Source organism: Crotalus tigris, unplaced genomic scaffold (assembly GCF_016545835.1).
Source record: "Crotalus tigris isolate CLP2741 ecotype Arizona unplaced genomic scaffold, ASM1654583v1 scf7180000018040.1558517, whole genome shotgun sequence".
Classification (NCBI taxonomy): Eukaryota; Metazoa; Chordata; class Lepidosauria; order Squamata; family Viperidae; genus Crotalus; species Crotalus tigris.
The window spans coordinates 1,465,261-1,489,121 of NW_024096790.1; the positions used below are offsets into that span (position 1 = coordinate 1,465,261).

The 23,861-nt window shown below is 39.5% G+C and overlaps 1 protein-coding gene across 1 annotated transcript in view; it reads left to right on the forward strand.

Moving 5' to 3' along the window:
- Positions 1-23,861, forward strand: part of LOC120309586 (voltage-dependent calcium channel subunit alpha-2/delta-2-like) — a 174,620-nt gene that overhangs the window by 150,172 nt on the left and 587 nt on the right. The window lies entirely within an intron of this gene.

The window sequence follows — 23,861 nt, forward strand, 5'->3', positions numbered from 1 at the left end:
ATCATTGACAATAGGTAACTATTATGACATATTCCAGATTTGGAAACCAGATCCTTCCTCACTAGCTGGTAATTGCATTTTCTGTAAATATAGTCTCAGAATCAAAGACCCCCATAGTGGGTACCAGTCTCTGAATATAAAATTGGCTTTTTGATTTCTGTGGGCCTAACAGTTATAATATATATATATATGTATGTATGTATGTATGTATGTATGTATGTATGTATGTATGTATGTATGTATGTATAGGGTTTATGCCAGAGATGTCAAACTGCCAGTCCATGGGCCAGATGCATCATCCAGAAGCCGCGCCCACCCCATTGTTGGCAATGGCAAAACCGGCCCGATATGTTGCGTGACATCACGTGACGTTGGTCTGGTTTATGCTATCATTTTGTAATATTCACTCTTTTCTTTGTGTTAACTCGGTCCCTTGGTTCTCAGGCCTTGCCATTACTGCAGAGGCTATTTCTTATCAGAAATTAGTGTTTCTCCACAGTATGTGAGAGGTGAAGGAGGCCATAGAGCCAAACAGGGTTGTGTTTCAACAATAATCGGCTTCATGTGGCACCATTTGAGATGTTTGCACCAGGGCTGCACTTCGTAAAACATGCCTTTCCTCTCCACTTGAGATTCAGCAAAGTGAAGTTCTTCACATCTGAATACGAACTTTCTGTTTACAGGTTGTGCTCGACTTATAACAATTTATTTAGTGACCGTTCAAAGTTATAGTGGCACTGAAAAAAGTGATTTATGTTTTTCACAATTAGAATCTTTACAGCATCCCCACGGTCATGTGATCAAAATTCGGATGTTTGGCATCTGAAATCTTATTTATGGCGGTTGCAGTGTCCCAGGGTCATGTGATCACCTTCTGACAAGCGAAGTCAATGGCGAAGCAGGATTCACTTACCAGTCACATTACTAACTTAACAACTGCAGTGATTCACTTAACAACTGTGGCAAGAAAGGTCGTAAAATGGAGCAAATTTCACTTAACAACTGTCTCATTTACCAGTAGAAGTTTTGGGCTTAATTGTGGTCGTAAGTTGAGGACTACCTTTATTCAAGCTGAGCGGAGGCAAATTCAATAAACAGGCAGGGGAAGTAGAATTGCTTGATATAAGGTCCTTTGTTCCAGAAGTGATGACTTCTGGGAAAAAAATGAATGGAGGGGGGCTGCTATATTAAAGTTCTCCAAACTCTCTGGCAACCCCTTTCCAAAAAGTAGAATAATTTGTGGGAAATAACCCAGAAATAATCGCATCCTAGCGCAGTGCCAGCCCACTCATTAACAAATGAAACATATGAAGAACAATTGCTGATATGAGTGAGATGGAGAGCAGGAAATAGCAAGGTGTGGCAGCTGGCATATAAATGGCACCAGGCATATACTAACCCCCCTCCCCTCTTTAAACAAGGATAATAACTGTAATAAACAAAAGAGCAATTGTGGCTGGGAGCACTGGAGAGTAAGATTAGCACTTGCCAACAAGAGAAGCTGCCAGTCAGCAAATTAGCCTGAATAATGGGCTCCTCTGGACGTCCCATTCTCCTTCTCTGTAGGATGTCAGGACCCAAGAGTTAGATGCAGTGTTCTAAACTACAAAGAGCATTCTTCATCTCTGAAGGGTTTTTATAATGAGAGCTTACGCACAACGACCATTCTTAAGCTTTTAGCTCACAGCCAGATCCGATGTGCACTACTTGGGCTGTCATTAGCAGGCAGGCTTCCAACCATAGGGGTATGGTGAGTAGGATGGCAGGAGAGAAGCTCAGAATGTTATTAGCATTATTCTATTGCATCTTCCTTGCCAAGCCAACTCAAAACTTTTACGCCAAGGGCTCTGCAAGAGTAAGCATACTACCTAGAAAGTTTAGGCAGTTTCTTGAGATCCTCTTATTGTTCCTCTGAACTAATTACCATTTATTGACTAAGCTGTTTTGATTTCTTCCCAGAGGAGTAAACCTATATTTTTGGTGAGAATAACCAAATCAGGAAGTACCTACCATAGCTTCTCAGGAAGCTCTATTTTGAAAGGCACCACCAAGAAACCACAGGCTTGACCTGCTTCTGAAAATATAACAAGAGGGACAATCAAGAGGGTCTGCCAGAATTGAGATGCTGCAAGAGAAGACCTGCCTGAGCAGGGGGTTGGATTTGATGACCTCCAAAGTCCTTTCCAACCTTCTTCTTCTTCTTCTTCTTCTTCTTCTTCTTCTTCTTCTTCTTCTTCTTCTTCTTCTTCTTCTTCTTCTTCTTCTTCTTCTTATTATTATTATTATTATTATTATTATTATTATTATTATTATTATTACTATTACCATTATTATTATTATTATTATTACTATTATTATGTGCTCCCCCTTGATAGAACAATTGGCTACTGATTTTTCAGTTGTTTCTCTCTGGATAAGATATGTTTGAGCAAGGAGCATTTATGAATATTTCCTCATTTCCAATAGTACTAAGTGGTAGACATTCAAACAGGCTATATGTCCCGCTCACATATCTTTTTCCAAGCTGAGAACTGTGTTTGGCTTTTGAAGATGTGCTCAAAGATTTGTTGGTGAGGCAAAAAATTTGGTTGCATTTATAAATACATTTAATTTTAAAATATATGCTTCATTAATATTACTTCCAATTCACATACATACAGTATTTAATAATTTGTGCTTTTGATCCCATTATGTTAGTTATTTCTATCCCACCTTTAATATTTTTAGAAATAACTCTGTGAGGAGAGAGAGGGAGGGGAGAGAGAGAGAGAAAGAGAGAGAGAGAGAGAGAGAGAGAATATAAGTTGCCCAAGCTCACCCAACTCAAGCTCACCCAACTGGCTTTCATGGTCAAGGCAGGATTTAAACTCATTTTCTCTTGTTTTCTAGCCCTGGTACCTTAACCACTACTAGACCAAACTGGCTCTCCAGTTTGTTTGAGATTCATAACAAGTTTCTGTGATCTTTAGCAGCACACAAGAACTTCTGCAATAATCCTTTTTCAGACAGACATGTGCTAAATCTTTCCCCATATGTGCGGATGACAGAAGAGAAAATCCTGCAGTATTTTAAAAAAAGTGTTTCTTCAGCACTCCAGTTGAGGAAGAGACAGATGAATGAGCACAAGTATACTTGTCGACTTGGATAAAAAGGTGTGTTTCCCACCATCTGTTCACGATACCTCAGGAAGAAGGAAAACTAATACAGAATCCATATTCTCTGGTTTGGCATCCCATTCCAAAGGAAGTGCAGTCTTTCTGAAGATAGCAATATTGCCTGTTATGACAAATGAGATACAGGGATGAGTTGCTTTCAAGTAGGAATTTTCCTTAGGCAATCAGCCTGGCATAATTATTTCACAGAGTTTTAAAAAAGAGTCTTTCTCAAAGCCTGTTGTTCATTTTGTTTTTTACCAGTTCTTATCCCCCCCCCCTTTTTAAAAAAAAATTGCCAGCTTTTAGAATTCAATGTTGTTTGTATCTATTGACCACTAGGGAATAAATGTAGGGAGAGTTGGCAGAAGGGTCCTGTACCTCTTTCCCTTGTATGGGAGCCTTTCTTTGCATGTCTTTATGTAACCAGCATCCTACTGAGTATTATATTCTCAGAGCTTTCATCACTTTTTTTTTCCTGTCTCAGTTCAGCTCTCTTTTGATTCTACCAGTAAGCAATGTATATATATATATATTTACATTGCCCCTAACAATCTGGGTCCTCATTTTACCTACCCCGGAAGGATGGAAGGCTGAGTCCACTTTGAGCCGGTGAGATTGGAACTGCTGACCTGCTGAACACAGTCAGCTAAAGTGGCCCGCAGTACTGCACTCTAACTGCTGCGCCACCTCGGCTCATCAATTTGTCTGGCTCTTCATCCATAATAGAGAAGAGCAAGGAGTCAATCTGAGTTGGTCATCTGGACCAGAGTTTTATTCTTCCAAATGTTCAGATTCATGCTGGAGCCCATCCTCAGTGAACTTTCTCTTCAGAATGTTCTCCACACATCCTGTAACATTATTCTGGGACACGTATATTTGGCTTCATTTGGAGAAGAACAACTTCAGATTCTTAGCTGCAGAAAGGCTGAATATCTTTGATTTCTTATCATCAAGTGATTTCATAACTACAACCTTGATTTTCTTTGATGCAAGCACCAGTCTCAAACATTGTTTTAATTTTACAGTATATCCCTCCCTTTAGAGCTTCTCACCCATGCTCTCTCTCCACTGTGTAACACTGCTGTTTCATATCACAAATAGACCATTGAAGGGAAAATGATGGAATAGTTACAGAATACCTTTTGATTACTAATACACTAGACACCCTGCATCTGAAAACATCCTTAGCCCCAGTCCATTAAAAAAAACCCACTTTTATATTGATTCTGAGTATCATCTGTATTGCAAATCGCTCTCTCCTGATGGGCTGGTATATTTATTTCTACCCCTGGCAGATTTGGCATCTAAACATGGCAACATTATGAATGACACAAAATCTATTTTGGAAATGTCTAAAAGGAATGGGTTATTGTTAATCTTCTCTGGGGTCTTATATTATAGCCTTGTTGAATCAAGGCACTTTTCACAGAGTAATGTACTAAATGTTGTAATAATAATAATATCTCCAGATCAATAATATAAGACCCCCAATGACCGAATTCACAACTCATTAATTTACAACTCATTTTGATTATCACAGAAATGCATGAGATTCCACTGCTTCCATTTAGACCCTGAAGAAACAGTGAAGGGTTATCTATATAGCATGATGAGAAAATACAACAGGCATGAATCCCTTCAAAACATAGTTTGCAGCTTGCTTCTTTCCATAGTGCAGATAGAAATGGGTACCAATTTTTTCCTTTAAAAAGTGTTTGATTTAGACAAAGCAAGAGACTCCCATTGATTCCCATTGAATTATTCTATTGATTAAAAAAATGACTCAAACTGTGTGTGTGTGTGTGTGTGTGTGTTTGTGTGTGCATGCACATGGGCATGCAGATCTGGAGGTGTGCTCAGGCATAAACTTGGAAGTGTCTAAATTAAAAATTAGTTGTTGTTTTTTTCTAAACCTACTTCTGGAATATGATTTTTAAATGGATATATACTTGGATACTGCTTCTGAAATACTATCATGCAGTTTGTCTTTTAATCAATTAATCAAGGAGACAAGCAACCTAGAACTAAGGAGAAATTTCCTGACAGTTAGAACAGTTAATCTGTGGAACAACTTGCCTCCAGAAGTTGTGAATGCTCCAATACTGGAGGTTTTTAAGAAGAAACTGGACAGCCATTTGTCTGAAATGGTATAAAGTTTCCTGCCTGAGTAGGGGGTTGGACTAGAAGACCTCCAATGTCCCTTTCAACTCTTGTTATTCTGTTATTCTGTCTATATATATCTCAGAGTCTACTCCCATCGTTCTATATATATCTTTCTGTAGAGCCAAGTGGCTAGTACTAGACATACTATAAATGCTATGCAATCAACAGATGAACCTGTGTATATTATTTGTAGTAATCTATAAGGTGGAACAAAGTGAGATAAAGAAATAAGAACCATCTCAGTTTATAATATGTGGCTTCACTGTGCATCAAGTGTGCTTTCAAAATTATGGATGCCAAATGTGATATTAAAGCTCTCCTATGTCCTGGCTTCCTCCGTGGTGGAAGAGGGAAGGAATGGAAGCCCCATGAATAGATGCAGCTACAGCATCTTGGTTTAGATCTTTTTCATCTTCCCCTTACTTTATCCCTTTATCAGATTCTAGAACCGTGGTGGCAACCCTATGGCACACGTGCCACACGCTGCACGTGGAGCCGTCTCTGGTGGCACGCAAGCCATTGCTGGGCTGAGCTGCTCTCTCCTACGCACAGCTTTTCGCAGAGCTGCACATGCACAGTTCTCCACACTTGCGCAGTCTGGGAATAGGCAAGAGGCTATAAAGGGAGCAACTTTTGGCGGAAGCAGGCACAGAAAGCGAGGCAGCAGCCCTATGTGCATCCCCATGTGCGAGCATGCCCCTGCCCTGCCAGGCAAGCGGAGCCATGGCATCTTCAGCAGAAGAGTGCAGGCGGGCAGCGGAAGGCACGAGGAGCCCCAATCCCAGCACAGCCCCTCCTCTGCCCTCAGAAGAGCTGTGGGGCTCAGGAGCCTCCCCCCATGCCCCCCACCCGCTCAGCAAGATGCCCTCCTACTCACTGCCCCACCCGCCAGAGCAACATTGAGTTGGCCACTATGGCCACGCCCACCTAGTCTACCATTTCCACCATAGCCACACCCACCCGGCACCCGGAGATACATAAGTGGGATTTGGGTTGCATTTTGGGCACTCGGTCTCTAAAAGGTTCGCCATCACTGTTCTAGAATATGAGAATTTTAGCCTTATCTGTCTCTATTATTTTCCTTGTAATCTAATAGTGAGGTAAAGTTGGTGTTTAATTCTGTCCCTTTTTATACTTCCCTCCCCCTCACAAATCTTGTACAACTGACTTGCTGGAAAGTCAGTTGGAGGAAAGGCTGACAAGTACTGTAAAATATCATGAATTCGGAACTGCTGGTTTTTTTCTGCTTGAGTGAATTACAAAGGAGTTCTGGTGATACAACATTTACTGTATTATTTGCAGATCATGATGTTTACCTCCAGAAAGATGCCTAATATTCTGATACTGTTTTGCCCCAGGCTTCTTCCTCTTTGAAAAGCAGTCCTTTTTGTGCCTTCAGATCTGCAGATTTCTCTCAGATTTCAGAGTGGTTTGCCACTGCCTGCTTCTTGGGGCTGAGAGAGAATATCTGGTCCAAGGTACCCCATCTGGCTTTGTGCCTAAGGTGGCACTAGAACACATGGTCTCCCGGTTTCTAGCTTGGGGTCTTAATGATTACACCAGATTGGCCGTCTTTCCTCCTCATTGTGTAATTACTGGTGTTAGATTTCATTGCCAGGAGAGGCTTTTTGCTCTCTTGTCTAATTTTAAAATTTTGGGGGAAAGTACCAGTTTCAACATTGTCTAATTTTAAAAATTTGGGAGAAAGTACCAGTTTCAACAGCTTCTATTTTTAAATTATGGTTACCACAAACATATCGATTAAAATGTAGGATATTTAATGCAAAATTCAAATTTATACAAAATCAAACTGAATCTCTCAGTTAGCTTCTAACACAGATCTCCATGTTACCATTGTCTCTATCCCAGCAATAATTATACACATTTTTATTAACAAAAAAGATTTTGCATCAAGTTCACTCTAAAATAGGTTTCACTGTACCGGGAACTGACTTATTTATCACTGCAGCCTAGACATCAACCAATATTTTTTTTTTTTTTTGGTATTTTGGAAGGATTTTTTAAAGAAGCCTGTCTTAGTTGGAGAGGCTACTGAACTGAACATAATGGAAACACAGAATAATCAAAGCACTCAGTTGCACACTAGCCATTTTGTGAACCTTACTTACATTTAAAGGGGGTGGTGTGGTGGCTCAGTGGTTAAGACTTGTCAGCTGGAAAGCCAGCAACCTAGGTTCAAAATCCGAGTACCACATGATGGGATGAGCATCCATCCTCACCCCAGCTCCTGCCAATCTAGCATACAAATGCAAGTAGATAAATAGGTAACTCTTTGGTGGGAAGGTGACAGCACTCTGTGTTTTCATGCTGGCCACATGACTGCAGAAATGTCTTCACACAGTGCTGGCTCAATAGCCTTGAAATGGAGAACAGCACTGCCCCTACAGTCAGCAATGACTGGCAGAATAAAATCTGCAGGCACTCCTTTACCTTTACCTATATTTAAAGAGTGACATAATGAATTAAGAATAATTAAGCAAACAGGTGGGGATATTTGGATCCAGATAGTGCAACACCTTCCATATGGAAGATCAAGAAGCACCAACACTGTGGAGTATGTTGATACCAAATCAAGATGTCTCATAGTTCCAGACATTTTAAATTGTTTTTATTGCGTCTATTTTCAGTGTTACATTTCATTGCTTCTAAGATTTTGATGATTACATTGTTTTATTACATTGATTTTTTTTATTGTGTACTTCTTGGGAATCTGTTGAGATGAAGCGTGTTTTAGAAATGCTTAAAATGAATCAATACCTTTATTTAATATTAGGAATTCATCTTGAGAAAAGCCAGATATGCCAAAGGGCTTTTTATTCTGTGCTATGCCACAAACTTTAAAAAAAAAGGCCAAGGATGGGTCATGGTGACCTGTGAAACATATATATTGCATAGCTTAATTACAAGATTTGTGGATAGTGAAGCTGGAATAGTTCGAATAGCTTCAGTCACCTGAAAGAGATATTACAAGGCAAGGCAAACAACAACCCAGCTAACATGATTGATTTTAAAAAAATAAAATCATTTTTTTCTGTTCATGCTGGATGTTCATATAATACTAACATCAAGAAGATGTAGCACATCTAGGAATGAAAGTAAAGGACAAAATATTATTGATTACACAACCTACACAGGTAGGCCTAGACTTACTATTGTATTTGAGCTCAGAATTATAGTTGCAGGTTGGCAATCATTAAGTGGGTCACCCAATTTTACAATATTTATGGCAGTTGTTAAGCAAAGACCAAGATCCTTAAGTGAACCTATTTTCACTAATATGCATTTTTTGGCCAGAAACTGGATTTATATATTGGAAACTGATAAAAATGCTAAATGTTGCAGACACATGATTGTGGCTTGCTGCAAATGATCATAAATGAGAGCTAATTGCCAAATGCCCAGATATGATCATGTGATCACTGAGGGTGTTGGTGTAGCAGTTAGAACTTTGAAAAGGGGTCTTAAGTAGGTGTGGGGAGCTCCGTCGTAACTTATTCAGTATATAGTCAGATGTTGTTCTCAGTTGCAATGTCTGAATTTGGATTTACTCCTCCAGTGCTAAATATAGCAAAACATATACTGTTTCATATTGAAAGAGTGTGAAAGCATAGAATTTTAAGTCCTCCAATGTTTCTGTTTTGATATGTTTCCTTTTGGGATGACATATTTTCCCTGACAATCTGTATATTGTGTATATAATTGGAACTGTATGCCCCACTCCTTTCATATACTGTATATATTCTAGTATTTTAATTAAATAATCTAAGATTCCAAGAAAAAACTTCCACCAAGTCCTCTAGCATTCAGAGTCTTCAGCCTCTAATTCCTATACCACCCTAGTCAGCTAGCACGCCAAGTTTTGTAGGAGTCAGGGGAGATGTCAAGTTACAACCATCTAGCTGAAGCCCTCCTTTAAAAATCTACCCTGCTCAGTCTGCTATGAGCCGATACTTCCATTGTGAGAGACTGTTTCAAGCCATCTGAGGTTTCCAAGAGAAGGTCTTCCTTTGTACTGCTCTCTTAGGAGTAATATAAAGGAAGGAAGGTATCTCATGATATTGCTCTTTTACCTTTCTCGGTGGAATGGAGAAAGATGGACAAAAGTGACTCCATTGTCAGTCACTGCTTTAAGATGTCTTGCACAGCTTCCAAAACTTCACTCTTTGCTTTTCACAATGAAAGGGCTCACATACCATGAAGGTACAGAAGTACAATGAAGAGAGGAGGAGGAGGAGGAGAGAGAGAGAGAACATGGGGTGAGAAAGAATGAAAATGGCTCAGAGAATAGAGTTATGTTTGGAGATAACAGTTGAAAGAGAGAGTCTGTTTGCTTCAAAAAGCATGCCAAGTGTTGAAAAATAAAATAAACATTTACTGATGTTTGCATACGTTCTATTGCAATTCCTCACTCATAAAAGGTATCAGCATACATTTGGAAATGTGTGTTCTGCAAGAAAATACTTTTTAAAAATATTCATGCAAATACATATTGAAATGCAAATATATGTGTGGATTATGAAAACCCATACATATATTTGCAGAATAATGAGAAACAAGGACAGAATTGATTTATAGGGAAAATATTTGTATAAGTGACTGACTGTGATATAAAATGGATCTGATTAACTGGTCCCTCAATAAATTATATAGAGAATTTTATGCAACATGTATACACTGCCAGAGCAGTGGGGGAGCCTTGTTTTTTCCCCTTTGCATACAGAACTTCTCTATGTATTCTATAGAGAGCATCTACTAGATGCATGTAGAATGAGGCTTGACATCCTAGTCCCCTTCCATCACCTTCAACCTTCGTTGTACACGGGTTATATAGAGCACAAGCAATTATGAGAAAGAGATCTCTCTTAATTGCTTAACTGGAAAATGAACTAGGGCACATTAGTTTGATGAGATTTTTGACCCATAAAGGCAGATGGTGACCATTGGTAATCAGCTTTTACTCTGAACATTTTCATAATTCTACAATTGATAAGTGAGCAAAATTTTTCTGAAATCTCTCTCAAATACCTGAGAACTCTCACAAATGGGCCAGTGAAGAGCAAAAGATATTCTCGGATTCACAGAGCAAGTTCTCTCTCCTCTCACACGCCCTGCATTTTATTTACAAATTCTCACAATTGCATTCCGTTCTGTTATGACCCAGATGATCAAGGCAAGGCAGGCCATTAGAGAGTCCTTTATTTCTCGTAACAAATGTTCCAGCTAGTGGCCCTCCAATAACTGCTAAGGCTCCATCCTCGCACTATCCTGAAGGCAGCCACCCTCTGGCTCCCAAACACAGCCCCGGTAGTACAAAGAAAGCCCCCAGAGTAGGAACACGCTCACAGGGCAAAGTCCAGGGTCCAATCCACCAGGCAGGGTCCAGGCACAAGACAAGGACAGTCCTCAGGACAAGAAACAGGTCCCAGAAAAGAAGCAGTTCCAAAGCCCCAGTGAAGCAAAGGCCAAACGTAGGCCTCAAGAGAAGGGCGAGGTCCAAAACAAGATGCGAAAAGCCATCTTCCAAGCAAGGCAGGGCAAGGCAAGGCAAACAGCAACAGGCACAAGTAAAAGCCAGGGGAGTGTAAGCCAAAGCAAACAATTGTTCCTGGCAAAGACAACCTCCCCACTGGTTCTCCTTAAATTACTCTCCTCCAGGTGTTCCTTGTGAGGAGGGGTGAGGCAACCTCCTCCCAAGTAGCCTTTCAGCCCTTCTCTGGGATTGCCTACGCTCCACTCTCCTTGTCCTTGGATCAATGGAGCTGGCAGCTGGGCCTCATCAAAGGAGATTGACTGCCTTTTAGCACCACTGCCAATCATTAGCCGATCCTCCGCAGGCAGGCAGCTCTTCGTCTGGTCGACCATCTCCCCCAATGTCGGAGGGGTTAGGGAAGCATTGTCCACAGCCCCTGGCATGCCTTCCCTGTCAGACGGTCCTAGCTCCAACTCTTCCTCCACCTTCTCCAAACCAGCCTCTGAGGAGGCCATGACATGTTCTTCTGAAAGACAGTAGCGGATGGGAACAACTCGGGCAAACATAAATGATTCCCTAATTGCTTAAGAAAAACAATTAGGATAAGAAATAGACTTAGAAACCTGAAATGTATTTGTTGATCAAGCTATCCTGTTAGACATTATTTTATCTTATGATTCCATTTATAGAATTCAGAGAATTTTTGGGAAGATGTGATTTGTTATGAATCTGGTTCTCTGGATTTGCACATATATAGTTGTGTTCAAGTTGTCCTAGTATAGTGACTATCTTGTTTAGTGACTATTCACAGTTACGGCAGTGATGAAAAAGCAACTTTGCAACCAGTCCTCACATTTATGACCTTTACAGCTTTGTAAAGCAAAGGAAAAGTGAAATAAGATTGTAAGCATTATTTATAATTTATTTTTATTTATTAATAAACAGGAAGAATATGCCACAATCACTGGCACTGATTATGTTATCTAGCTGGGCAATGAAATATCAGCAAGCAAACAAGCAAGTTCAGAGAACACTAAGGACTCTACATGTTTCTGTTCCAAATGATGTAATACTTTAAAACTGAAATCCACAATAATGTGCTTACTTTAGCAGATTTCAGGTTTGAGACCTTTCCTTGTTCACATTTGCATGCTCTATCCTTTTTCTGGCATTAAAACAAAAACTTAACAACTCTAGCAACAAAACTATCAGAGCCATGGGGGTCTTTATTCCCATAGAAGATTGTACTCAAAAGAAAAATACCATTGTGGACAATGGATAACATGGCCTCAGGAGCCCTCTTTGATCATAACAGCTGAAAACTGATGCACAATGTCCTGCTACTCTGAAGAAAGATGTGAAAATATACAGTATAAGCCATAAAATTAAGCTTAATGAAATTAGAAAGAAACAAACTATTCTCCTAAATTCTCCAAAACCTCGAGTTCCAGCCTCATCTATGTGCCTGACATAGTTTTATCCACTTTGTAATATTTGCTCACTTAAAACAGCACTAACTTCTAATTTTGTTCTCCCTGGTCAACCAAAAAGTAGCAATCCCCATAATATGGATTTTTCCCTGTCATCACAGGACATAGGACAATGAAAGCTCCTATACATCCCTATTTCCATCAGTCTGGATATCAGTAGGGTAATAATTATTTCTCATAACTAAACTTTTATAGTCAGCAAGCAAGCTCAAAAGAAATTGCCCTAATAATACAGTGCACTAAACTGGAGACAATATTATAATAGTGATCTGACCAATGCGAAACAGAGAGGAACAATGATTTCTGTTGATTTGTGCTTTGTACAATGCAGAAACTTAACAGAACCCTGTGCTACGTTAATTAATACCTTTCATCTTTGACATGAAGCTACTGGCATATATTAATTGGGTATGACTGTACAACCAATGTTACATCTAGGCATGCTCAACATTACCGATTCTGACCAGTGATATCTTCCAAGTGGCTTTCAAGAATAGCCCCATGTAGAGAACAGAGCAGTAGCCCATTCTTGGGGTAATTGAGGCATGATGACTCCAATCTAGGATCAGGCACAACTGATACATTTGGTTAATCTATGTGAAGGCTGTCTTGAACATAGCTGCCATCTGCTCTTTAAGCAGGGGCTGCAAATCCAGAATGACTTCCATATTGTATACCAGTCTTGTGTGGGCAAGTACATCCAAGACTAAAGATGGAATGTCCCAAGGGATGGGGCCCTCAGCTCAAAATGGGGGCCCTAACAGCCACTCAGTTTTGATAGAATTTAACTTAAGTCTGTTCCTTCCCATGCCTGTCCAAAACTCAAAATTTTCTCACTTAAAAAAAACCTTTATTTTACAGATGAGACAGTTATTGACAAAAACGTTAGTACTTTGAAAAACAGCACTTCCTGAAGTTACTTCTTTGATCAATACTCAGCTGTGGCATAACCAGCTGCCTAGCAGACTTCAGATTAGGGATGCATGACTAACAAGAGCCATGGGATCACTTGCCACTCAGATTATTACAGGAGAAGATCACTGGTTTCTTTACAGTATTCACTGATGACATACAGTATCCCACAAGAATATAGCAACAACTGTTTTGTGTTGTTGTTGGTTGATACATCAGGAAAAAAAATCTCTTGTCATTTATATATCATTAACTATTGGTCTTCTGCATCAGTTTTCTGTTATGCAATGTCTATCAAAAGCATGCAACAAGGAAAAGGTTCATTGGACAAATAGAAATGCATGTAGATGCCCAAGAGAGGGAACGAATTCTAAAGGTACATAATTATTCTTTACTCCAGTGATTTAGGGGTCCCCATCCGTGGGATGCAGGCAGCACACAAAACCAGTGGTGGGATTCAGCTGGTTCGCACCAGTTCGGTAGAACCGGTACCTAATTTATTTTGAGTTCAGAGAACTGGCCCAGAAATGGCCAGACTAGCATGCACTCACGTGCCTCCAATCCCTTCCTTGCTGCAATCTGGCTTTGCAGCAAGCAAGGCGGTTGGAGGCACGTGAACGCACGCTAGTCTAGCGTCTCAAAAAAATGGGTTTTTTTTCCCACTCCTGGCAGTGAAAATCCTCCCCCTTACGTGAGATGGATTTTTTTTCTCCTCCCTCCTTGGCTTTTTGCTGCCAGACAGTCTGGTAGCAAACAGCCAAAGGGAGCGGAGAAAAAAACCCTGATCCCACTTACGTAAGGTAGAGGATTTTCTCTGCCACATTTTAAAACTTTCTGTAAAGTTTAAAACTTGCTGCAGAATGCGGATCCATCCCATTCTGCATCAAGTAAAACAGTCTGGCAGTGAACAGCCAAAGCGAGTGGAGAAAACCCCCCGCCCTCGATCCCACGTAAGGTGGAGGATTTTCTCTGCCACACTTTTAAACTTCCTTTAAAGTTTACTTGCTACAGAATGTGGATCCTTCCCATTCTGCATCAAGTGGAACAGTCTGGCAGTGAACAGCCTAGAGCAGGCATGTCAAACTGCCGGCATGCGGGCTGGATGCATAACTCTGAAACTACGCCCACCACATTGCCAGCAATGGGGGAAAAGTCATGATACGTCACGCGACATCATGTGACGTTGCAAGTTTGACATACGTGGTCTAGAGAGTGAAGAAAAAAAAGGTTTTTTTCTCCACTCGCTGTTTGCTGCCAGATTGTTCCACACAGAGAACCGGTTGTTCACATATTTGAATCCCACCACTGCACAAAACTATGCACTCTCCGGAACAGGTCCCTGTTGGGGACCTCTGTTTTAGTCCAACCGCCTGCTCAGGCAGGAAACCATATACTATTTTAGACAATCAGATTTAAACAATTTAGAACATGGTTTTCTTTTGGAAAAGACAAATTTGTAGATTAGCTGCTGTCTTCTTCTTTTTTTTTTTAGCCTCATTTTTTTTTGGACCCACATAAGAAAGGATTGGATCTATTTATTTATTTATTGCTTCAGCTTCTATACTGCTCCAATTTCATATAAGATAATTCAACAAATCATAATGTCTGTGGCATAGTGCAAACAAAAGGAAGGTATATTGCACTTTGTCTAATGAACAAGAAAGAGAAAGCAGAAGAAAGGATGGTGGCAGATTTAGGTTACCATGGCAATTTAAAGGGATTTATTTCCAATGCAGATGTTGCAGTTTTACTGAGATAAATATACCATGCCTTTATTTTTATGAAGTTATTATGACATCCTAGCTTACTGGTTTCATTCCTTTATTATCTAAAAGTTGAAAGACAATCATATAGATTAGATTCCATATATTTGAGTGTTTTTGAAAGTTTTTTTTTTAAAAGTTACTGCCTGTGAATTCTGAATCATTTTTTAATTAATTCAATTTTGATACTCTCTGACTCCAGCTGATTCTGGGTGGCGTTAGCTCTGATCCTCCTTAATCCTAGATTTGGGGTTCTAGAACAGAAGGCTCAGAGTGGATTTTCTTAGGTGGAGAATGAAAAGCAAAGATGAGAATATGTGAGAAAAATATTAAACCACATGGCTGCCAAATAATAATAACTTTCACCTACCTACCTAGTATAAAATTATGTTCTGACAAACTGATGGCTGGCTTGGGAGCATTATATGTGCCTCCACTCAATAAACCTTTAATGGCCTTTTCTGATCTGCTGGATCATATAAATTCATTATTTTTATTCTCTAAACCTCTTCTTATCCCTCATTGATATACTTGATGCAATAAATTTGTAGGGAGGTCATGGAACGTTTAGCATGCTACAGATTTTGTGTTTCATTTGACTGAGTTGGCCATCTACTTTGCTGTGATATTTTCCCTTCCTTAAAGTATCTAATAGCCCCTTCGTTTTCATTTCATCATTGAAATGAGATTTGCTATCTGAAGTCTAAACATGTCAGATTGCCTGTCCATTGCCTGAACCAGACTTCTGCTGACAAAATGGCTGACTTTTCAGAGTAGTTGTGCTACAAAACAACTTTATGACTCCATTTCATGTTTCTGCATTATTTTGCCCTCTATCTGAAATACATCTCTAACTCTTTCCTAATTTTTTTTTCCCACTGAGAGTGGTTCTCATTTTGGTTCTGATTACACTGCATCCAGTTTTGGTCACCACGATGTAAAAAAGATGTTGAGACTCTAGAAAGAGTGCAGAGAAGAGTAACAAAGATGATCAGAAGAATGGAGGCTAAAACATATAAAAAATGGCTGCTGGAATTGGGTATCTCTAGTTTAATGAAGAGAAGGAGGAGGGAGGACATGATAGCAGTGTTCCAATATCTCAGGAGTTGCCACAAAGAAGAGGGAGTCAAGCTATTTTCCAAAGTGCCTGAAGTCAGGACAAGAAGCAACGGATGGAAATTAATCAAAGAGAGAAGCAACCTAGAACTAAGGATAAATTTCCTGACAGAACAATTAATCAGTGGAATGAGTTGCCTCCAGAAGTTGTGAATGCTCCAACACTGGAAGTTTTTAAGAAGAGACTGGACAACCATTTGTCTGAAATGGTATACATTTCCTGCCTGAGCAGGGGGTTGGACTAGAAGACCCCCAAGGTCCCTTCCAACTCTGTTTTTCTATTCTATTAAACAATGGCATATCTACTACTTCCTCCTAGAAATGACTCTTTAATCATTTGCTGCATTACTAGTTGATACCATGAATACCAGGAGTCCTCCCTGGTCATCCAAGTTTTTATTGTTTTAAATATCAAGAAGAGCACATGAACTTCATTGAAACTCCCAAATGTTGTGAAAATTTGATTTTGTGCATGCCGATGTGTAATGCTTATGTATACATTCCTTTCCCAAAATTGCAAAGAAGACACGGGGTCTGAAAATCAACTAAACCAGATCCATATACACTTTCCTTTCCCCAACTCCACTACTAGTCCACTGTGAGAATTCTTTCCTCTGCAAGAACTGGGTACACCACTCTATAGCAAATCTGTAAAAATAATTTATTACAACACACTCCTTCCCAACAACAAGCATATTGCTCTGGGTCAACCCTACCCTTCTAGTCTTTGCAAGTTAATATTAAAATATAACTGTCTATGTGATAGCCAGTGCTTTGTGCTCTTTCAGTACTCAGTTCACACTGAAATCTCAAAGTCTTTAAAGCATCATATAATCTTTGCCTGTTTCCAAATGTTCTTACATTAGTTGCTTCAGTGTGGTTGTTCCTTTTTTAGTTGTTACTGTGCTCCCAGCAAAGCTACATGCAGGATTTCCACCAGGGTATGCTGCTCACCATAGCCTGTGATGTTTGGCAGTTGAATGGAAGTTTAATGCTTGTAATAGCTGCTAATCTGTAGATGTCGTCTCCGCTTCCTTTTCTGCAGGCCGTTTGCTTTCACTTTTCCTGCTACACTCCCCCCTTCACACTCTGTTGTAACATTTACTTTTGTAAGCTTCAATGATTGGGTGGGTGAGGCTCCCTTTGGACATCAGCCCACCCTTGAAAAACCCAGGGGTTTAGCTAAGCATCAGGAACACCAGCTTGGATCCCCAAGAGCAGAGGTGGGCAATTAATTTTCTCAAAGGCCCACATGAGAAACTGGGACTGTTGTGGAGGACCAAACCAATAGCTGCACTTCTCCTGAGGCAGCTGTGGATGGCTGAGCCTGAGTCCCCTCACACAATGACTGCGCCACCTCTTCAGGCAGCTCCAGGTTAGGGGTGAACACTGTGCAGACAAAGAAGAACCCACTCTTTCCTCGCCCTCCCACAGTTGCCAGCCAACTGAAGGAGCACATGACAACTGCACAGAGCCAGACCCAACTTGGCTTCTTCTCCCGCCCCCTGCAGCACACTTATTTACACTTGATTCTAATGTCTAGTTGACCTCACGCTGGCCAGGGACAGACAAAGGGCCAGATATGGCCAGGGTCCATAAAATGCCCAGGCCTACTCAAAGTACAGTTCTGAGGGAATCAAGGAATGTTTTAGGGAAGGTAGGGAAGATTGTCTGCATCACTGTAGCTGCTTTGAAAAAAGCAGACAGCAGGCCCAACTTCACTCCCTCGCCAAAAATATTAGCTTCATATACTGAAAGCTTTGCCTTGCTCTACAGTGGGAATATTAGCTCCTAAAAAGAACATACTTCTAGTTCTTAAGGCAATCCTCTTTTCATATGGAGGAAGCGAAGAGATGAAAATAACATTTTTTACGTTGGCCTATAGTCTACTAATTGCTTAGTAGTTACCATGTGCTGTGTTGATTCAAAGTTTAGAATAGTGTTTATCGTGTGCATCATGTGCATGTAAATGTGTTGGCGTCTGCGTACAAATATTTTGTCAAAGTGTTTGCTTTCTCCTGGCACATGCTGACTCTGTTTATATTCAGAGCCATATGGTTATTAGGGATGATTTTTTTTCATGATGTGCCCAAAAGTACAGTAAGTAAATGTTAACTTCCCCAAGATGAAAAAAAAAATCTGGTTTCCCATGCCTTTAGAATACATTATTCTTGCAACAGAGATGGAAAAGGCATGCATCCGAAATATGTTCTGAGCATGGAGATATATGCAGTGTGCAATCATGTACACCCATGCATCGTGTCCCTCTCGGTGCTTCATCAGTGGTTCATGACTTGGGCCTGTTCAGTAAACCATCCAGTTCTCTACCTCTGCAGAGGTCAAGGATAGCAACAATATGCATGTGATCCAGAAAGCATTCCATACCCAGAGCAAAGAATTGGCAATAGTGTCCTCTGCCTGTAAATCATATTGACTGCTTTGAGGAAAATATCAGGTCCCACATGTGACAAATTGCACATGTTGCCTTATTCCAACATGGAATCCTAAAATCCTCATTCCATCCCCAGAGCAGGGAAACTAAATTCCCCCAGCAAAATAAACTTTAGCCTTCCATCACCAGACAAGCTGTGAGATCTAAAAGCTTGAAAAGAGCTGCTCCTTGGCAATAAAATGAATAGTATACTACTAGCAGACCCAACTTGTTCCCAGACAGAAGTTACAACTTATCTTGTATACAAGCAGTCAAAACTTGTTAGCTCTCTTTTATAGTTAAGTTATCACAAATATTTACTGCTATGCCTCTTACAAATATTCAGCTCTGCCTAGGAATCTACTGAGGGCTTATCCCATTAGTCTAGGGCTGATGTCTGTGATTTAATTTATTTTGCTTTTTAACATTAAAAAGACATGGGTGTTTATTCTGAAGATACATACACACACACACAAAAGAACTTTCTTTCTGAAAAGCTCTGACACTTTCTTGAAAAAAAAAAACAATTTGGAAACAGCCCCATTTAATTATTATAACTGCAAAATTTGTTTAAAATGTAGTAGGACAAATTCATCTTCTGTGTATACATAGTAACAAAATCTACTCTTGTTATTGCCATAGATTTACATTAGTGCACTAGTCCTCAGCATAATGTCAGTGGGTGTTACAGTACCCATAATACTTTTTGATATCACCCACTGACTTCCAATTTTTTAAATAAATAAATAAATAAATTCTTACAGGCTAGCCGCAGCTTGTAAGATCTCTGTCTTCACTTATGAGACCTTGCAAGATTTATGCAAATATACCCATCTAAAGAAATAATGTTTCTATTTATCCATCTTTCATTTTTACACTCTGTATATGTGTCTGTGCGCGCACATGTATGTATATTATTTGTTTATAGTACATTTCACAATTTGAGATGCACACAGTTCCCTTTAATATCAATGATGAGCATTAGGTGGGATCAAAAATGGGCCACTAAGAGAGGGATCAATAAATAGGAAGAGGGGGACCCCAGGATTTCTAAAAATGTAAAAAAAACCTCAAAAACAAAAACTTCTACTATGTAAGCTCACTAATCCTGGAACAAAGTATTTCTGGAAGTGAAGTTGCTGAAGATGTATTCAGCAAATGTAGAGCAGCTATTGATTATAGATGCTATCGCTCTTTGTGAAGTACAGCTAGTTCAAACAGTGCTTTGCTTCTGAAGAAATCTCTTTTGACTGAAGAAATGCTAAAGGAAACATCGTATGTTTCTGATATGAAGTGGAATTTTGTTTCTCAGGTTTCATAACTGCTTTCTAAGCTCTGTAGATCCCGTACTGATCATATTTACCCAGGTAACTTCCAAAGTCTGGATCAAGTATAGGCAGTGGGTCTGGTTGATTCTGTTTTAATGCTATTTGCAATGGATCCAGGATGGAAGGCTCTTCTTACACTTCTGTCAAAATCCCACCAAGTTTCTTCTGGCTGTTGCCATTTACAGGCCCTGAGGAAGGAACAAGCAAAACAGGTTCTTGTTATTTTTGCTTCACAAATGTTTGAATTGTGAGGCTTACTGTCTTGGACCCTGTGATTCGTATTGTTATTACAGACAACCCTTGGCTTACAAACTATTGATTTAGTGACCGTTCAAAGTTATAACAGCACTGAAAAAAGTGACTTTTGACTGTTTTTCACCCTAATGGCTATTGCAGCATCCCCATAGTCAAGTGATCAAAATTTGGATATTTTGCAACTGGCAAGTATTGATGAGAGTTGCACTCTCCTGGGATCATGTAATCATCATTTGTAACTTTCCCAGCCTTTTGACAAGCAAAGTCAATGGGGGAAGGCAGATTCACTTAAGGATCACATGAATCAGTTAGCTACTGCAGTGATTCGCTTAACAACTGTGACAAAAAGGTTGTAAAATGAGGCAAAACTCACTTAACACCTCTCCTGCAAAAATCTTCAAATGCATTTTGAAGAGTGAGACTGAAGTGCTAAGGCGAAACAAAATAAAAAAATTGTTACTCTACCACCACACACAAGAACACAAATAAAGCCAATGATTGTTTTCAGCTGAATGCAGAATATTTTGCTTATTAAATCTATCCATTACTAATACAATTGTAATTTTATCTCTACCCTCAGTTTCTGCTGTTAATTGTTAATTCATGGCAGTTTTAATTACTCTTTTACTTTGCCATGTAGGGCTCTATTATTATGTTTGAATATAATTTCCCTTGTGGAAAGAAGCCAAGGATGGGCTTGCTCTGTGGGGAAATGAAGAATTGTGAGTTTGTGTTTGCTTACAGAAGTGCCTAAACTTTAGTCTCACGTTGTTACATCTTTATGACATAAATGCATTTAGCTCTCACTGTCTGAGGGCAAAGTTGGATCCCAAGAGCCAGTGGCCCAACAAGCTTGGCGGAAATTATTCTCCTTCTATGAAAGTATATTCCTCTGAATCAAGGTAGAGTCTGACTGGTACCTCAAGCAGGATGTCATTTATTGCGCTTTCTGTTTTTAATTTACTTCCTGAGGCAAAATTGATCCCTTTGGAAGTCCATGGCCTCAGTATATTCATACCTTTTAGCTTAATTAAAAATAAAGAACAAGCACTGCTATTTCAGAGTAAATGTGTTACACAAATCAATTCTCTGCACTTTTAATTTATTTCTTTCCCAGCTCTCCTACTTTTCCTTAGTCCATGGGATTATGGGAAACTTTTCTGTCTACCATGAGATGTTTCTGAAATGCTTTGCTATACATTTCTATCAAGCTTAAAGAGAGAATGAAATGACAATATTTGGAAAGAACTAGAACAAGTTGTCTGCAGATGAGTGCTAAAGTGAATGTATCTGAACCAAAATTCATATCACTGCTTCAGCAGATGCAAAAGGAAAGTAAAGAAGGAAGGATGGGAGGGAGGGAGGGAGGGAGAAAGGAAGTTTTGTTGAGAAAGAAAATAAGCTTCCTAAATGCAAACCATCATAGACCCAGACTTCTCTTTGATAATATATACTAGTTTATTTTCATTTAATAAAGTAGTTAACTTACTATGATATCTTTAACCACATCACTTCCTGGAAAAAATCTTGATCCAATACATAGATTAACATTCCTGATGCTTTCCACATTTGTGGTAACTTTCACTCCCAGAATTAGTGATCAGCACTTTCTAGGTTGGGGAAGAATGAACTTCTGGATATCCCAGGTGGATTGGAGAATGATTTGCCCAGACCTTTGGTTCTGGGGAATTTCAGATAGGATCTAGGACAGCTTATAAGTTCAAGACTGTCATGACAGCCATGTAACATGTCAACAATGGGAGTTGCACTAGCTGCCAGTCTACTTCCAGTACATTAAGAACTCTAGTGGTGCAGTGGTTAGAATGCAGTATTGCAGGTTAATTCTGACCACATCCAGGAGTTCAATCCTGACTGGCTCAAAGTTGATTTAGCCTTCCATCCTTCTGAAGTTGATAAAATGAGGACCTGATTGTTGGAGGTAATATGCTGACTCTGTAAACCACCCAGAGAGTGCTGTAAAGCACTATGGAGCATTATATAAGTCTAAGAGCTATTGCTATTGCAAAAAGCTGGTTATCACTTTTAAAGCTCTTCAAAATTTAGATTCATGATGTTTGTGAGAGTGCCTATTTATGTCATATCTGTCTTATTGAGCTTATAAAGGGTTGGGGAAAAAAGATGAAAAATGGGAAGGGACAGTCTTCTCCTTTCCTGGAAAAAATTGGCATTCCTCTTCTGTAGGCTTCTCTCCTCTGCACTTTGGAAGCCTTCCAACAAGCAGTTTTTAAAAAGCAGCTTGAAGAACATTTGCTTTGCTTGGAAGAGAGATTGCTTGGACTCTCCCAGCCCAGATGGAGCCTTTGGATTGTTTATTGGGAAAGTCCAAGCTGCAATATTGCATTGCTTTGAGGGAGAAAAACTTTGCAGTATTGAGGAAAAATGTTTTGCTTTGTTTTTAATTTGAATATTAGGAAGCATGGTTTTGGTTGGCCTCAGGTTAATTGTTGTATATTTTACAGCTTCTGTGTTTTGTTTTATGGAATCTTGTGATATATTGTTCTAAATTGGGTTTATGACTGTTGCATGTTCCTTTGGGATAATTGCCCTTCTGAAAGGTGTTGATATTTCTAAAGAACCCGAGACACATAAAACATTGATTATAAGTGAGTGTTTCATGCCTAAGAGAAAAAAAATGCATTGTTTATGCAGAGCCTTTGCTTGAGCAATGTGGAATAGCAGTCTCTGTTCCTAGTCTAGCACATTAACTACTATACAATACCAACCCTCAAATGTATATATGTATGTATATATGTGTTGTGTGAATGGGTTGGGGAGACAAGTTATATCTTTCATATCTCATACATTAACATCCTTCTTGAAGAGAACTGGTGGGGCTGTTTTTAAATGTTCTTGCTACAAGAATGTTAGAATGTTACCTGAGTTCTTGATCTCCACCACTGAATGGCATCCTTGGATGGCTGGTACATTGCAATTGGATGGAAATTCAACATACATACACATACTAGTTCTCGAAGACTGAATTTGGTGAAAATGATCTGTCAAAGTGAAGAAAAAGAAAAGGGTGTTGGACTAAATTCATTCTATTTTACAACCACCAAATAAAAGTGAGTGAGCTCATGTAGGTAAGGATTTTTTGTTTTAGTGGTAAGTCAGTATAATGGCTTGGTCCTAGCTCTATGGGCTATAACTTCCTGCTAGCAAATGGACTTAATTCTGCAAATCTCTTATCATATACATTGATTTTGAGCCCTTCAGCAGGTTGAGTAGATACTTCTATGAGACAATAGAAAAATATGTTATAGAGTGTTTCATATAGCTGCATAACAGCATAAGGAATCACCGGTCTTTCCTTTAGCCGTGGTTTCAGTGAGCCACAGCTGTCTATCATCCATATCCACATTCAATTCTTGGGCTGAAGCCAGACAAAAGCCTTATTGTTTCCTACTTAATTTCAGGGAAATATGCAGGGCCTAGTTGCTTGTTTGGTGCTGCCCAGTTCCAGGCTGACTGTGGAGGATAAAATGACCGTTTCATACTTTGCTTTCTTCTCCAATCATACTTATATTGTTAGGACACTGCAAGGCATTAAATCGATCAAGGCAATATTATTAACTCAAAAATAAAAATAACATGTTAGCCGGCTTCAAGCCTCATCAGTTAATCAACTTGGCCTCAAGGTTTGGACTTTCAACATGAGGTTTCTGAAGATTGGCTTCTCCATCGCACTCGGTATGCCACTGATTGTAATTTATTTAGCTTTATTTGTACCTATCAA